Here is an 18,111-nt window from a genome sequence, read left to right as displayed (position 1 = left end):
TACTTAATCATTATATGTATTTAATCCTTTTATGTACTTAACCTTTGTATGTTAACATATACAAAAGTATAAAATTGCGTTGCATTGCAAGTATTAGCCTTCTTTAAAGCCATGTCTGAACCTACAGTCATGGCCAAAATTTTTGAGAATGACACCAAAATTATATTTTCACATGATCTGCTGCCCTCTGGTTTTTATTAGTGTTTGTCTGATGTTTATATCACATACAGAAATATAATTGCAATCATATTATGAGTACTAATAGGTTATATTGACAGTTATAATGAGTTAATGCAGCAAGTCAATATTTGCAGTGTTGACCCTTCTTCTTCAAGACCTCTGCAATTCTCCCTGGCATGCTCTCAATCAACTTCTGGACCAAATCCTGACTTGCATAATCAATGCTTGCATTTTGCCACAATTTGTTGGTTTTTGTTTGTCCACCCGTCTCTTGATGATTGACCACAAATTCTCAATGGGATTAAGATCTGGGGAGTTTCCAGGCCATGGACCCAAAATCTCTATGTTTTGTTCCATGAGCCATTTAGTTATCACTAGGGTTGAGCGAAACGGGTCGGCCAGTTTCAGAAGTCGCCGACTTTTGGCAAAGTCGGGTTTCATAAAACCCGACCCCTGTGTGGGGTCGGCCATGAGGTCGGCGATCTTCTGATCTGGAATCGGAATTCCGATACCGAGTTGCGATATGTTTAAGATATCGGGAATCGGTATCAGAATTCATATTTAAGTATAAAATAAAGAATAAAAAAAAAAAATATTGATATACTCACCCTCAGACGCGCCCTGGTTCTCACCGGCAGCCTTCTTTCCTAAGAATGAGCACCTGAAGGGCCTTCGATGACGTCGCGGCTTGTGATTGGTCGCGTGATGCCCATGTGACCGCTCACGCGACCAATCACAAGCCGCGACGTCATCGAAGGTCCTTCAGGCACTCATTCTTAGGAAGGAAGCGTCCCAGGGCGCGTCCGAGGGTGAGTATATTCCTAATAGGTATATACTCACCCTCGGATGCACCCTGGTTCTCACCGGCAGCCTTCCTTCCTAAGAATGAGCATCTGAAGGGCCTTCGATGACGTCGCGGCTTGTAATTGGTCGCGTGACGCCCATGTGACCGCTCACGCGACCAATCACAAGCCGCGACGTCATCGAAGGTCCTTCAGGCGCTCATTCTTAGGAAGGAAGGCTGCCGGTGAGAACCAGGGCGCGTCCGAGGGTAAGTATATCAATATTTTTTATTTTGATTGTTTATTTTACACTTAAATATGGATCCCAGGGCCTGAAGGAGAGTTTCCTCTCCTTCAGACCCTGGGAACCATTAGAAACCCAATGCACTGCATTGGGTTTCGTGTTTCGGCCGACCCCGAATTTTCTATAGGATCGGCCGATTTCACTCGACCCGACTTTTGAAAAAGTCGGGTTTCGTGAAACCCGACCCGATCCTATAAAAAGAAAAGTCGCTCAACCCTAGTTATCACCTTTGCTTTACGGCAAGGCGCTCCATCATGCTGGAAAAGGCATTGTTGGGCGCCAAACTGCTCTTGGACGGTTGGGAGAAGTTGCTCTTGGAGGACATTCTGGTACCATTCTTTATTCATGGCTGTGTTTTTAGGCAAGACTTTGAGTGAGCCGATTCCCTTGGCTGAGAAGCAACCCCACCCATGAATGGTTTCAGGATGCTTTACAGTTGGCATGAGACAAGACTGGTGGTAGCGCTCACCTCTTCTTCTCCGAATAAGCTGTTTTCCAGATGTCCCAAACAATCAAAAAGGGGATTCATCAGAGAAAATGACTTTGCCCCAGTCCTCAGCAGTCCACTCCTTACCTAATAGGAATTTACTCACCCTCGGACACGCCCTGCTTCTTTCCGGCAGCCTTCCTTCCTAAGAATCAGCGCTTGAAGGACCTTCGGTGACATCGCGGCTGGTGATTGGTCGCGCAAGCGGTCACATGGACGGTCGCGCAACCAATCACAAGCCGCGATGTCATCTAAGGCCTTTCACGCGCTGATTCTAAGGAAGGAAGGCTGCCGGTTAGTACCAGGGCGCATCAGAGGGTGAGTATAGCAATATTTTTTATTTTAATTCTTTATTTTACACTTAAATATGGATCCCAGGGCCTGAAGGAGAGTTTCCTCTCCTTCAGACCCTGGGAACCATTGGAAACCCAATGCACTGCATTGGGTTTCGTGTTTCGGCCGACACCGACTTTTTTATAGGATCGGCCGATTTCACTCGACCCGACTTTTGAAAAAGTCGGGTTTCGTGAAACCCGACCCGATCCTATAAAAGTAAAAGTCGCTCAACCCTAGTGTCTGCTGCTAATTTTTTATAAATATGTAGACCCCTGGTTTGGTCTCTTTCATGTGTGTTTCCTGTATCAGTAGACCTCCGAGACCAGCAGGTCAGTGGCGTAGCTAGAGCTTTTGCCGCCCGGGGCTGTTCCCGAGTTTGGCACCCCCCCCCACATGCGCGGACGGAACTCCGCCCCCACCTCCCCGCACCTTACAATGGGGCAGCAGATGCGCCGGAGACATGCATCCGCTGCATCCGTTGTGCAAAGCATTAAACGCTAGCGTCGGAATCTCTCCCCGACGCATTGCGACGGGGAGATTCCGACGCCAGTGTGAAAGTAGCCAGCCTAAGGCTACTTTCACACTGGCGTTTTTTTTAATACATCGCAATTAGTGTTGAGCATTCCGATACCGCAAGTATCGGGTATCGGCCGATACTTGCGGTATCGGAATTCCGATACCGAGATCCGATACTTTTGTGGTATCGGGTATCGGTATCGGATACATAGAGATGTGTAAAATAAAGAATTAAAATAAAAAATATTGATATATTTACCTCTCCGGCGGCCCCTGGACTCAGCGCGGGTAACCGGCAGGCTTCGTTGTTCAAAATCAGCGCTTTTAGGACCTGAGAATCACGTCCCGGCTTCTGATTGGTCGCGGGCCGCCCATGTGACCGCCACGCGACCAATCACAAGCCGCGACGTCACCGCAAGCTATTAACGCGCTCATTTTTAAAAATGAGCGCGTTAATGACTTTCAAAGACGTAGCGGCTTGTGATTGGTCGCATGGCCGCGACCAATCACAAGCCGCGACGTCACCGCAAGCTATTAACGCGCTCATTTTTAAAAATGAGCGCGTTAATGACTTTCAAAGACGTAGCGGCTTGTGATTGGTCGCGGCCACGCGACCAATCACAAGCCGCGACGTCACCGCAAGCTATTAACGCGCTCATTTTTTAAAATGAGCGCGTTAATGGCTTTCAAAGACGTAGCGGCTTGTGATTGGTCGCGGCCACGCGACCAATCACAAGCCGCTACGTCTTTGAAAGTCATTACCGCGCTCATTTTTAAAAAATGAGCGCGTTAAGGACCTGCGAATGACGTCACGGCTTGTGATTGGTCGCGTGGCGGTCACATGGGCGGCCCGCGACCAATCAGAAGCCGGGACGTGATTCTCAGGTCCTAAAAGCGCTGATTTGGAACAAAGAAGCATGCCGGTTACCCGCGCTGAGTTCAGGGGCCGCCGGAGAGGTAAATATATCAATATTTTTTATTTTAATTCTTTATTTTACACATCCCTATGGATCCCAGGGCCTGAAGGAGAGTTTCCTCTCCTTCAGACCCTGGGAACCATGAGAATACCTTCCGATACTTGATGTCCCATTGACATGTATTGGTATCGGATATCGGTATCGGCGATATCCGATATTTTTCGGGTATCGGCCGATACTATCCGATACCGATACTTTCAAGTATCGGACGGTATCGCTCAACACTAGTCGCAATGCGTCGTTTAGGGGAAAAAACGCATCCTGCAAAGTTGTTTGCAGGATGCGGTTTTGCCCCATAGAGTAACATTAGCGACGCATTGCGACGTACGGTATTGACACACGTCGCAACCGTCGTGCGACGGTTGTGCCGTGTTGTGGCGGACCGCCGCGAGCAAAAAACGTTAAATGCAACGTTTTTTGCTGCCGACGGACGGCTTTTTCAGACTGTTCATGCGTGGCCAGAACTCCCCGCCCCCACCTCCCCGCACCTCACAATGGGGCAGCGGATGCGTCGGAGAAATGCATCCGCTGCACCCGTTGTGCGGCGCATCAAACGCTAGCGTCGGAATCTCGGCCCGGTGCAATGCGACGGGCCGAATCCGACGCTAGTGTGAAAGTAGCCTTAGTGTTGCACTGGTCACAACATACAATATACATTTAGACAGTACCATAAGGAAGTGGTACATAAACCCTAGATGCCTGGCCCTCTCTAAAGTCACAAACCAATATTAAATTCCACATAAAAACTGTGCTTAAAAATACCTGTTCGGGACTGCAGCTGCGCAGCATGCCTGAGAGTCTGCTGCTCTGAATGAATCTGATCCGAATCCGATGTGATCTGTAGCTGCCTGCTGCTGCTGTGCATGCAGAGATCCCCAGGACCCCAGCGCAGCGAGTCTGCCTCTGATGATCTGACTGAATGAATCTTCTGATCCGATTCGAATCCGATGTGATGTGATGTGATCTGTTACTGTAGCTGCTGCTGCTGTGCAGCAAGTCAGAGATCCCCAGCGTTAGCCTTCCTGGAATCGCTGCAGTGGCAGCCGCCTCAGGAGATGTGAAAGTGAAAGTTAAAGTGAAAGTTAGGGCCAGCGGGTAATAATAAGATGCGAACACACGGGCACACGGCTTCAAGAAAATGGCCGCCGCGATCTCCAGCTGCATCCCGCGGCCATTTTCCTGAAGCCCCGGGAAGCACTACCATCATCTGCGCACGCGCGGCCTCCGTAAGATGGCCGCCGCCGCCCCACCAGCAAATGGTATAGCGCAGATAGCGCTCTCTCATCTTCTTCTTCAGCCAGCGCCGGCCCACCCCCCGCATTGTGCCGCCCCCTGCATTGTGCCGCCTGGGGCGGCCCGCCCCCCCCGCACTCCCCTTCCTACGCCACTGCAGCAGGTCTCTACCATTTTTGAGTCACCTACCCATGTTACTATCCATACGTTTTTCTGATGATCGTAGCCTATGAAATTGATATTTGGGAGACTTGTGTGTGGCTGAGAATAAAAGCAGGTTGAGCTGTTGCATGTAATATCAGTGCTCCCAGCAGGCCTACACCAATCCCGCACCCACATCGTCTAACTTTGAGATTCAATTGAAAGCTGTAAATGCTGGCCCAGACCCTGAAATGACATGCATGGCAGATTGTTGCGGTGCCATTCTAAAATTTGTACTGTGGGTCATTTAAGGCCACTCTCCTGGTGTTTGCCCCTAATTTGATGTATTTTGGCAGCTGTTGGGTCCATTTGAAAGTGTTGTGTATGCACTTGTTTTTGACTCCCATTTACTCCAATGAAGTTCGGCTATGTTGTGCGAACGTTCAACAAATAAATGGGCCAATATTGCAAAATTGGCAATCATAATCTGAACTGATTATTGTTAAAAAAATAATTTTACTCATCTCTCCAGTTCACTGTCCCTTGCCACGCGCCTTGCCAATTTTAAATAGAAGACACTATTTTTCACGTTCATTACAAATGGCTGAATTTGGAGTGAACTTATATGTGATTTATATGACAGACAAACCACAGTTTGAAATAGCTGGTCTGTAGGTTACTATTTTTACGAGCAAACAAGTGTCAATAACTTCACTAACACACAGCAACAAAAATTAAATGGAGGGCAGACATGGCAGAATTTTGAGCACAGTTATATGTGATCCGTGTGATGGACAAACCACAGTTAGAAATAGCTGGCCTGTAGGTAACTCTTTTTCCAGCAAACTGGTGTGAATAATTTCGCTAACACACTGCAACTAAAATTAAGTGGATGCCAGAAATGGCAAAATTTTGAGTGCAATTTTTATTTCTGATCTGTGTGACGGACAAGCCACTGTTGTAAATAGCTGGTCTGTAGGTAACTACTTTTACCAGCAAACTGGTGTCAATAACTTTGCTAATACACTGCAATAAAATTTCAAGAACCTAATTCCCATACCAGTCCGTTAATAGAATAAAGACATTAAAATACATAAAGAGACATTAACCAGGTGTATGACAGTTTACAACCTGAAAACAATACATCACCAAGGGCCCCACCCCCACCAGTAACCCCACAATTAGTGAAAAACTCAGCTATAGTATACCCTAGTAGAAAAACAATCTAGAACAAGGTGCAAATGCACCTATAGCTAATATTTACCTGCTGCAAAATATCCCTCTATGAGACCCTATATGGGAGCTGAGTATATACCTCCCTGCACCGCCACATAACATGCAATTGCATATGAGTACCAAGGGGAAATACACCTATCTGTTTGTACCGGTGCCAGCTATTGGTCACACTAGGGTCCCAGGGAAATATCCCCCACTTTGGGTCCTGTCACACATGTGACTAAGCGTCCTCCTAGCAGGCCTCATATAAGGAAAAGTCGTCTCTATAATTACTGAATGCAAAGTGAGCAGCAGATGTGGGGAACCAGGTGGGGTGAGTGCCCACCCCAACGCGCGTTTCGGTCCGTCCTTCATCAGGGGGCACAGTGTTACTGGTGGGGGTGGGGCCCTTGGTGATGTATTGTTTTCAGGTTGTAAACTGTCATACACCTGGATAATGTCTCTTTATGTATTTTAATGTCTTTAATAAAGATTTTGTATATTTTATTAACGGACTGGTACATCGTTTTTCCCTATGGGAATTAGGTTCTATGTATATGGATGTGTCCTTGATATAAGGTTTCCACATGGGGTGGTGTGATTAATTATTACATACTCTACTTAATAATTCTCTGTTCCCCTCCCAAATATGTGGTATTGTTGTTTATTGGTGATTTAAATAAAATTTCAAGGTAGGCAAGAAATAGCAGAATTTTGAGCACAATTTTTATCTCTGATCTGTGTGACGGACAAACCACTGTTGGAAATAGCTGGCCTGTAGGTAACTATTTCTACCAGCAAACTGGTGTCAATAACTTTGCTAACACACTGCAACAAAATTTTAAGTTTGGCCAGAAATGGCAGAATTTTGAGCCCAGTTATATGTGATCCGTGTGATGGACAAACCACAGTTAGAAATAGCTGGCTGGTAGGTACCATATATACTCTAGTTTAAGCCGACCAGACCCCTAATTTTGCCACAAAAAACTGGGAAAACTTAATGACTCGATTATAAGCCTAGGGTGGGAAATGCAGCAGCTACTGGTATATTTCAAAAATAAAAAATATACCAATAAAATTAAATTAATTGAGACATCAGTAGGTTAAGTGTTTTTGAATATCCATATTGAATCAGGAGCCCCATATAATGCTCCATACAGTTCATGATGGGCCCCATAAGATGCTCCACATTAAAATATGCCCCATATAATGCTGCACAAAGGTTAATAATGGCCCCATAAGATGCTCCATAGAAACATTTGCCCCATACAATGCTGTATAAAGGTTGTTTATGGCCCCATAAGTTGCTCCATAGATTATGCAACATACAATGCTGTATAAAGGTTGATGGCCCCATATGATACTCCATAGATTATGCCCAATAGAATTCGGCATAAAGGTTGATGGCCCCATAAAATGCTCCATAGATTATGCCCCATACAATTCTGTATAAAGGTTGATGGCCCCATAAAATGCTCCATAGATTATGCCCCATACAATTCGGCATAAAGGTTAATGGCCCCATAAGATGATTCATAGATTATGCCCCATACAATGCTGTATAAAGGTTGATGGTGTTAGGGCTAGCGGAACGCACCAAACAATAAGATAGAATAAGGTGCGTTCGCAGCCCGAGGTCCACCGTGCAGAGATGGAACCTGCTGCCAAGTAATGATGGACTATATGGCGGTACAATATGAATACGCATACGGGTTAACTTCACCCTGTGTGAAGGAAGCGAACCCTGTTGCGTCACAGGGCCGCAGTACCGCACGTAACAAAACTAAGAATTAATTAGCACGAGAGTGCGAACTGTGCCGTACTGGCGGACGCCACTAGCCACCCAGACTTGGGTTAAAGAAGCGCTCTAATGGCGCGTGGCACCGTACTGGTGGTCACAGCAGTAGGCGCTGTTTTGTGTGTTAAGCTGTGAGTTCAGCCGGGCGCTAGATTGCAGCCATACACCTTCCGCGAACAGTCATACACAAGGGATGGGTTTTTTAAGGAACGACTTGCACTCATCAACACACACACGATTACAATTGTACACTAGCGCACGGCTGTGCGGTCATGCGAACCTTATATAGCTGCAGCATGTACAGGACCTTCCCAGAAGGACCAGTGGGAGGCTGCCACAGAAGTTGAGTACCTTCAGGACCTTCCTGGAGGACCAATGGGATCTGTTGCAGTATCTGAGCATGTGACCCTCGATCTCCAATGGGAGATCTTGCCCTGGGCATGCTCAGAAGGGGAAAAGCAGGACTTAGTCCCAAAAGCATCTGCTCGCCGCTGCCCAGCACTGGCTTCAATGGCAGAAGCAGGAAAAGCAGCAGTAACCCTATGCACAGAGTGAGACTGAGCAAGACGCTGGGACCAATGTCTCTGCTAAGCAGACTCCACTGCGGCTGGAGAAGAATGGGAGACCGCAGCAGAGATGGTTCGAGATTCCTCCTGTGCAGAGGTGGGAACTCGACACCTAACAGATGGCACCATATATTATTATATACGGTAACTTTTTAGCAACAAACTGGTATTAATAACTTTGCTAACACACTGCACCAAAAATGCCAGAAATGGCAGAATTTTGAGTGCAATTTTTATCTCTTATCTGTGTGACAGAAAAATAACTGTTTTTAAATAGCTGGCCTGTAAAAAAAATTATTCCTGGCCCCTGATACCTGGGGCTATGTCTAGAAACATATTTAATAGTAGCAGCAGCAGCAGACAGAACTGGAATGGACCCTCTTGCTTTATACACTGCAGTCTGCCACATACACTGCCTGCTTAGCACTGATATCTATGCAGCTAATTATTAGTCCTCAGAAGTAGGGTTGAGCGAAACGGGTCGAACATTTTCAAAAGTCGCCGACTTTTGACAAAGTCGATCCGACCCCTGTGCGGGGTCGGCCATGCGGTACGCGACTTTCGCACCAAAGTCGCGTTTCAATGACGCGAAAAGCGCCATTTCTCAGCCAATGAAGGTAAACGCAGAGTGTGGGCAGCGTGATGACATAGGTCCTGGTCCCCACCATCTTAGAGAAGGGCATTGCAGTGATTGGCTTGCTGTCCGCGGCGTCACAGGGGCTATAAAGGGGCGTTCCCGCCGACCGCCATGTTACTGCTGCTGATCTGAGCCTAGGGAGAGGTTGCTGCTGCTTCGTCAGAAGCAGGGATAGCGTTAGGCAGGGTCCATTAACCCCCAAACCGCTTGTGCTGTAGCGATTTCCACTGCCCAACACCACCTTCGGTGTGCAGGGACAGTGGAAGCTACATTTTTTTTTTTTTCCCCCTCAGTGCTGTAGCTCATTGGGCTGCCCTAGAAGGCTCCCTGATAGCTGCATTGCTGTGTGTACGCCGCTGTGCAAACCAACTGCTTTTTTCAAAGCACAAATCCTCTTGTTCCTTCCTTTCTGCACAGCTATCTTGTTTGTTTGTCCACACTTTTTATTTAATTTGTGCATCAGTCCACTCCTTATTGCTGCCTGCCATACCTGGCTGAGATTACTGCAGGGAGATAGTAATTGAAGGACAGTTCCTTTTTTTTTTTTTTTTTTTGTGGTAGATTAAGATTGGCATTTCTGCTAGAGTGCCATCCCTGTCTGTGTCATCTCTCACTCAGTGGGCCATAGAAAGCCTATGTATTTTTTTGCTTGATTTGGGTTCTAAAATCTACCTGAAAAAATCACTACATCAATCAGTGGGAGAAAAATATTGGCCTCAGGGCTTGTGTGCCACTCCTTACTCCTGTGTGTGCCATCTCTCAGTGGGCCATAGAAAGCCTATTTATTTTTTTGCTTGATTTGGGTTCCAAAATCTACCTGAAAAAATCAATAAATCAATCAGTGGGAGATTAATATTGGCCTTTGGGCTTGTGTGCCAGTCCTAAGCGTGCCATCTCTCTTTCTCAGATAGTGGGCCATAGAAAGCCTATTTATTATTTTTTTTATTGGGTTTATAAATTTTCCCTGGAAAAAAAAAAAAGTGGGAGATTAATATTGGCCTCTGGGCTTGTGTGCCAGTCCTGAGCGTGCCATCTCTCTCACAAATAGTGGGCCATAGAAAGCCTATATATTTTTTTGGTTGATTTGGGTTCTAAATTCTACCTGAAAAAATCAATAAATCAATCAGTGGGAGATAAATATTGGCCTCTGGGCTTGTGTGCCACTCCTGACTCCTGTGTGCATCCTCTCTCACTCAGTGGGCCCTAGAAAGCCTATTTTTTGTTTTATTTGTTTTCTAAATTCTCCCTGAAAAAATCATTTTATTTTATTTGGTTTCTAAATTATTCCTGAAAAACATCATTTTTTTTGCATTTTTTTTTTCTAAAGTCTCCCTGAAAAAAAAAAAAAAAAACAAATCAGTGGGAGATTAATATTGCCCTTTCTGCTTGTGTGCCAGTCTTGACTCCTGGGTGTGCCATCTCTCTCTCTCCAATTGTGGGCCATAGAAAGCCTATTAATTTTTTTGCTTGATTTGGGTTCCAAAATCTACCTGAAAAAATCACTTAATCAATCAGTGGGAGATAAATATTGGCCTCTGGGCTTGTGTGCCACTCCTGACTCCTGTGTGCGTCCTCTCTCACTCAGTGGGCCCTAGAAAGCCTATTTTTTGTTTTATTTGTTTTCTAAATTCTCCCTGAAAAAATCATTTTATTTTATTTGGTTTCTAAATTATTCCTGAAAAAAATAATTTTTTTTGTATTCTTTTTTTCTAAAGTCTCCCTGAAAAAAAAAAAAAAATCAAATCAGTGGGAGATTAATATTGCCCTTTCTGCTTGTGTGCCAGTCTTGACTCCTGGGTGTGCCATCTCTCTCTCTCCAATTGTGGGCCATAGAAAGCCTATTAATTTTTTTGCTTGATTTGGGTTCCAAAATCTACCTGAAAAAATCACTAAATCAATCAGTGGGAGATAAATGTTGGCCTCTGGGCTTGTGTGCCACTCCTGACTCCTGTGTGCGTCCTCTCTCACTCACTGGGCCCTAGAAAGGCGATTTTATGTTTTATTTGTTTTCTAAATTCTCCCTGAAAAAATCATTTCATTTTATTTGGTTTATAAATTCTTCCTTAAAAAATCATTTTTTTTTTTTTCTAAAGTCTCCTTTTTAAAAAAAAAAACACAAATCAGTGGGAGATTAATATTTACATTTGCGCTTCAGTGACAGTCCTGCGTGTGTGGCATCTCTCTCATTTGTTGCCACCAACAACAGAGTGTGTAACATTGTGCCTGATTTTCATTGTGGTCTCACCCACCTGTAAAGGGGTAGCTAAATCATACTGAAGTTATAGCTCACCGTGTAAGTTGTGTGTCTGCAACAAATACCGTTAGTTTGGTAACGTTTTTAAAACAATGATGAAGTCTGGTGGAAGAGGTCGTGGCCGGGGGCGTTCATTGTCAGCTGGTAATGAGGGTAGTGGTGGAGCATCAGGTGGTCGTGGGAAAAAAAATATTGCACCTAAGTCTGGAGCTGTGGAGCCAGGTTCGTCGTCTGGCTACACAAGGCCTCAAACGCTCCCTTTTCTGGGAGTAGGAAAACAGCTTTTAAAGCCGGAGCAGCAAGAGCAAGTTTTGGCTTATCTTGCTGACTCAGCCTCTAGCTCTTTTGCCTCCTCTCGTGAAACTGGTAAAAGTAAAAGCAGCGCGTCGTTAGTGGATGTTCACGGTCAGGGACAAGTCGCTTCCTTGTCCTCTTCAGCAAAAACAACAACAGAGAAGAATGCAGCAGGCGACACAACGGGTTACTCCATGGAGCTCTTTACACATACCGTCCCTGGCTTAGAAAGTGAAGCAGTTAACAGTCCATGCCCATTACAAGTTGAATCTGACATGGAGTGCACTGATGCACAGCCACAGCCAGACTACTATGCTGGTCCTTTGACTCAGACCACAACATTGCCCTCGCAGGGTGCTGATCAAGAATCAGACCCTGATGAGACTATGTTGCCCCATCACGAACGCTATACCACCGACCGACAAGGTGACACAGACGAAGTTGCACACGAGCTACAAGAAGAGGTAATAGATGACCCAGTTCTTGACCCCGATTGTCAGCCATTGGGGGAACAGGGTGCAGGCGGCAGCAGTTCTGAAACGGAGGAGGAGGGGCCGCAGCAGGCATCAACATCGCAACTAGTGTTGAGCATTCCGATACCGCAAGTATCGGGTATCGGCCGATACTTGCGGTATCGGAATTCCGATACCGAGATCCGATATTTTTGTGATATCGGGTATCGGTATCGAATTAATAGGGATGTGTAAAATAAAGAATTAAAATAAAAAATATTGATATGCTCACCTCTCCGGCTGCCCCTGGACTTCACGCTGCTAACCGGGAGGCTTCTTTGTTTAAAAAGCGCGCCTTTCGGACCTGTGAATGACGTCCCGGCTTCTGATTGGTCACGTGCCGCCCATGTGACCGGCACGCGACCAATCAGAGGCCGCGACGTCATTCGCAGGTCCTCAATTCCTAGCATTAGCAGTTTTGTGAATGAGAATGACGTCGCGGCTTCTGATTGGCCGCGTGCCGGTCAGCGTGAAGTCCAGGGGCCGCCGGAGAGGTGAGCATATCAATATTTTTTTATTTTAATTCTTTATTTTACACATCCCTATGGTTCCCAGGGTCTGAAGGAGAGTCTCCTCTCCTTCAGACCCTGGGAACCATGAGAATACCTTCCGATACTTGATGTCCCATTGACTTGGTATCGGATATCGGTATCGGCGATATCTGATATTTTTCGGGTATCGGCCGATACTATCCGATACCGATACTTTCAAGTATCGGACGGTATCGCTCAACACTAATCGCAACAGGTTCCATCTGCCGGGCCCGTATCTTGCCCAAAACGCGTGGCAAAGTCAAAACCTGTTGGAGGACAGCGTGGCCATCCGGTTAAAGCTCAGTCTGCAATGCCTGAAAAGGTATCCGATGCTAGAAAGAGTGCAGTCTGGCATTTTTTTAAACAACATCCAATTGATCAGCGCAAAGTCATCTGTCAAAAATGTTCAACTACCTTAAGCAGAGGGCAGAATCTGAAAAGTCTCAATACAAGTTGCATGCATAGACATTTAACCACCATGCATTTGCAAGCCTGGACTAACTACCAAACGTCCCTTAAGGTTGTAGCACCCTCGGCCAATGAAGCTAGTCAGCAACGCAACATCCCTTCCGGCAGTGTAGGGCCACCATTTTCCGCACCACCTGCAGTATCTGTGCAGGTTTCTTTGCCAGGCCAAAGCAGTCAGGGTCAGGGAATCACCAGTTTCGTAGTAGGAAACACTGCATCTAGGGCACCGGTGGCAACAATACCATCTCCCACCGTCTCTCAGTCTGCCATGTCCACCGGCACCCCCGCTAGTTCCACGATCTCCAGCTCTCCAGTCCAGCTCACCCTACATGAGACTATGGTTAAGAAAAAGGAAGTACTTAGCCTAGCATCCGCGTACACAGGGTTTGAACGCCCACATAGCTAGACTAATCTCGTTAGAGATGATGCCCTACCGGTTAGTTGAAAGCTAAGCTTTCAAAGCCCTGATGGACTACGCTGTACCACGCTACGAGCTACCCAGTCGACACTTTTTTTCCAGAAAAGCCATCCCAGCCCTCCACCAGCATGTTAAAGAGCGCATCGTCCATGCACTCAGGCAATCTGTGAGCACAAAGGTGCACCTGACAACAGATGCATGGACCAGTAGGCATGGCCAGGGACGTTACGTGTCCATCACGGCACACTGGGTAAATGTGGTGGATGCAGGGTCCACAGGGGACAGCAAGTTTGGGACAGTTCTGCCTAGCCCACGGTCTAGGAAACAGTTGGCTGTAGCCATTCGCACCCCCTCCTCCTCCTCCTCGTCCTCCTGCAGAAGCGAGACCTCGTCCACAGACCGCAGTCGCACAACCACTCCATCCGCAGCTGCCACTGTTGCACACCAGGTCTCCCATTATGGGGCAGCTACTGGCAAACGTCAGCAGGCTGTATTGGCTATGAAGTGTTTGGGCGACAACAGACACACCGCTGAAGTTCTGTCCGAGTTCTTGCAGAAAGAAACGCAGTCGTGGCTGGGCACTGTAGATCTTGAGGCAGGCAAGGTAGTGAGTGATAACGGAAGGAATTTCATGGCTGCCATCTCAATTTCCCAACTGAAACGAAACACATTCCTTGCCTGGCTCACACCTTAAACCTGGTGGTGCAGTGCTTCCTGAAAAGTTATCTGGGGTTATCCGACCTGCTCCTCAAAGTGCGTGGACTTTGCTCACATATCCGCCGTTCGCCCGTACACTCCAGCCATATGCAGACCTATCAGCGTTCTTTGAACCTTCCCCAGCATCGCCTAATCATAGACGTTGCAACAAGGTGGAACTCAACACTGCACATGCTTCAGAGACTGTGTGAACAGAGGCGGGCTGTTATGTTTTTGTAGGAGGATACACATACACGGGCAGGCAGTAGGATGGCAGACATGGAGTTGTCAGGTGTGCAGTGGTCGAAGATTCAACACATGTGTCAAGTCCTTCAGTGCTTTGAGGAATGCACACGGCTGGTTAGTGCAGACAACGCCATAATAAGCATGAGCATCCCCCTAATGCTCTGCTAATGCAAAGTTTGACGCACATAAAGGATCAGGCGTCTGCAGCTGAGGAAGAGGAAAGCCTTGATGACAGTCAGCCATTGTCTGGCCAGGGCAGTGTACAGGACGAGGTAGCGGGCGAAGAGGAGGAGGAGGACGAGGAGGATGATGGGGATGATTATATTTTTAATGAGGAAGCTTTTCCGGGGCCAGTGGAAATTGTTGGCGTGGCAAGGCCGGGTTCTGGTTTTTGGAGGGACACAAGTGACGTGGATTTGCCTGAAACTGCCCCTCAACCAAGCAAAACCACAGATTTGAGAACTGGAACTTTGGCCCACATGGCGGATTATGCCTTACGTATCCTCAAAAGAGACACATGCATAACAAAAATGATGAACGATGACGATTACTGGTTGGCCTGCCTCCTTGATCCTCGCTATAAAGGCAAATTGCAAAATATAATGCCACATGAGAACTTGGAACTAATATTAGCAACCAAACAATCAACTCTTGTTGACCGTTTGCTTCTGGCATTCCCTGCACACAGCGCCCGTGATCGTTCTAACACGAGCTGCAGGGGCCAGCAGACCAGAGGTGTTAGAGGGGCAGAAATCAGAAGTGTCGTTGGCCAGAGGGGTTTTCTGACCAGGTTGTGGAGTGATTTTGCTATGACCGCAGACAGGACAGGTACTGCAGCATCAATTCAAAGTGACAGGAGACAACATTTGTCCAGTATGGTTACTAACTATTTTTCATCCCTTATCGACGTTCTCCCTCAACCGTCATTCCCATTTGATTACTGGGCATCAAAATTAGACACCTGGCCAGAATTGGCAGAATATGCATTGCAGGAGCTTGCTTGCCTGGCAGCTAGTGTCCTATCAGAAAGAGTATTCAGTGCTGCAGGTTCAATACTAACAGAAAAAAGGACTCGTCTGGCTACCCAAAATGTAGATGATCTAACCTTCATTAAAATGAACCACAACTGGATTTCGAAATCTTTTGCCCCACCTTGCCCGGCTGACACCTCGCTTTCCTATGTAAAGGTCTTGCCTGTGGACTATTCTGAACGACTTTTCCAATCTCGTAATTTGCAGCACCTGATTGTCCAGCATCCGACATGTTAACACCTCCCTAAATGGCCTAAGTCCCCACACGGGGCCGTGGTATCGCCACTTGGCGCCAGCACCCGTGAGAGTACTGTTTGTCTGAAGAGGTGGGTGTGCCCGCTTTTGGTCGACGGCACTGCCACTAGGTCCCTCATAGTACAATAAAGTGTCTGGCGGTGGTGGTGCGCACCCAACGTCAGACACACCGTTGTAATATGAGGGGCCCTGGGCCTGTACCGCCGGCCACAAGACAGTCCCCCCCCCCAGGTCAAACAGTGCTCTACCACTTGCAAAATTTTCTCTCACAGCTCCACCAATGTTTAGTCTATGCGCTGACATCCTTCAATGCCTGGCACTGTCAATACCATTGTATTGACATTTTTCTTATGTTAGGCCTTCGAAGCCTGTCTGCGGTCACTCCTTCCACTAGGCCTCCACTGACCTGTCTACTGCTGCCCGGGTTCCCCTGGAACCAATTTTAAATTGCCTACAGCCAGCCCAATTTATTATGTTAGGGCTTCGAAGCCTGTCTGCGGTCCCTCCTTCCACTAGGCCTCCACTGACCTGTCTACTGCTGCCCGGGTTCCCCTGGAACCAATTTTAAATTGCCTACAGCCAGCCCAATTTATTATGTTAGGGCTTCGAAGCCTGTCTGCGGTCCCTCCTTCCACTAGGCCTCCACTGACCTGTCTACTGCTGCCCGTGTTCCCCTGGAACCAATTTTAAATTGCCTACAGCCAGCCCAATTTATTATGTTAGGGCTTCGAAGCCTGTCTGCGGTCCCTCCTTCCAGTAGGCCTCCACTGACCAGTCTACTGCCGCCCGTGTTCCCCTGGAACCAATTGTAAATTGCCTACAGCCAGGCCAATTTATTATGTTAGGGCTTCGAAGCCTGTCTGCGGTCCCTCCTTCCACTAGGCCTCCACTGACCTGTCTACTGCTGCCCGGGTTCCCCTGGAACCAATTTTAAATTGCCTACAGCCAGCCCAATTTATTATGTTAGGGCTTCGAAGCCTGTCTGCGGTCCCTCCTTCCACTAGGCCTCCACTGACCTGTCTACTGCTGTCCGGGTTCCCCTGGAACCAATTTTAAATTGCCTACAGCCAGCCCAATTTATTATGTTAGGGCTTCGAAGCCTGTCTGCGGTCCCTCCTTCCACTAGGCCTCCACTGACCTGTCTACTGCTGCCCGTGTACCCCTTGAACCAACATCAGAAAATATAAAAATAAGTATTTTGCTTATACAAAAGAAAATACTGGAGAGATATCAAATGCAGACATTTTAACATTAAAAACAAACACATACAACAAAAATCTGGTACAGTACTAAAAATGGCCACCAGCTACAATAACTTTCTCCTGCAAGTAGTTAACTGAAAGTTTTTTTCAATTTAAAACACAGATATGGCATCCACCGAGTGTTGTCCTGTCGCGTCTTCTTTATATTAATGCCAAGAAGATGCAAAACAATGAAAATAATAAAATCATTATTTACCAAAAAAATAGAGTAAGTCAAAACCACATTGCAAATAAACATTCATTACAAATAAAGAAGCAGGGCGCGTCCGAGGGTGAGTATATACCTAATAAGAATATAATCACCCTCGGACGCGCCCTGCTTCTTTCCGACAGCCTTCCTTCCTAAGAATCAGCCCTTCCGTGGTGTAGAGAGAGGGTGTGTTACACTCCAAGGTGTTCCCCAGGTTGCCTTTCCTGAGCTTCGATCTTCATGCTCTCGTTTAGTAGTTGTCGGAAAGTAGGCTGCATTAGGCCTACAAAATGGGTATGGGGTGGAGAGAGATGGTGTGTTACACTCCAAGGTGTTCTCCAGGTTTCCTCGCCATTGCTTCGATCTTCCGACTCTCGTTTAGTAGTTGTAGAAAACTACACTGCATTAGGCCTACAAAATGGGTATCGGGTGGAGAGAGATGGTGTGTTACACTCCAAGGTGTTCCCCAGGTTGCCTTGCCATTGCTTCGGTCTTCCGACTCTCGTTTAGTAGTTGTAGAAAACTACACTGCATTAGGCCTACAAAATGGGTATGGGGTGGAGAGAGATGGTGTGTTACACTCCAAGGTGTTCTCCAGGTTTCCTCGCCATTGCTTCGATCTTCCGACTCTCGTTTAGTAGTTGTAGAAAACTACACTGCATTAGGCCTACAAAATGGGTATCGGGTGGAGAGAGATGGTGTGTTACACTCCAAGGTGTTCCCCAGGTTGCCTTGCCATTGCTTCGGTCTTCCGACTCTCGTTTAGTAGTTGTAGAAAAC

General features: G+C 46.8%; 1 protein-coding gene across 1 annotated transcript in view; it reads left to right on the top strand.

Annotated features, from left to right (window-relative positions):
* Positions 1–18,111, top strand: part of LOC138638117 (probable cation-transporting ATPase 13A4) — a 627,752-nt gene that overhangs the window by 315,414 nt on the left and 294,227 nt on the right. The window lies entirely within an intron of this gene.

The sequence above is a fragment of the Ranitomeya imitator genome, chromosome 5 (assembly GCF_032444005.1).
Source record: "Ranitomeya imitator isolate aRanImi1 chromosome 5, aRanImi1.pri, whole genome shotgun sequence".
In the NCBI taxonomy this organism is placed as follows: Eukaryota; Metazoa; Chordata; class Amphibia; order Anura; family Dendrobatidae; genus Ranitomeya; species Ranitomeya imitator.
Note: the sequence above shows the minus strand (reverse complement) of the source record. Positions and strands in the feature narration are given on the sequence as shown.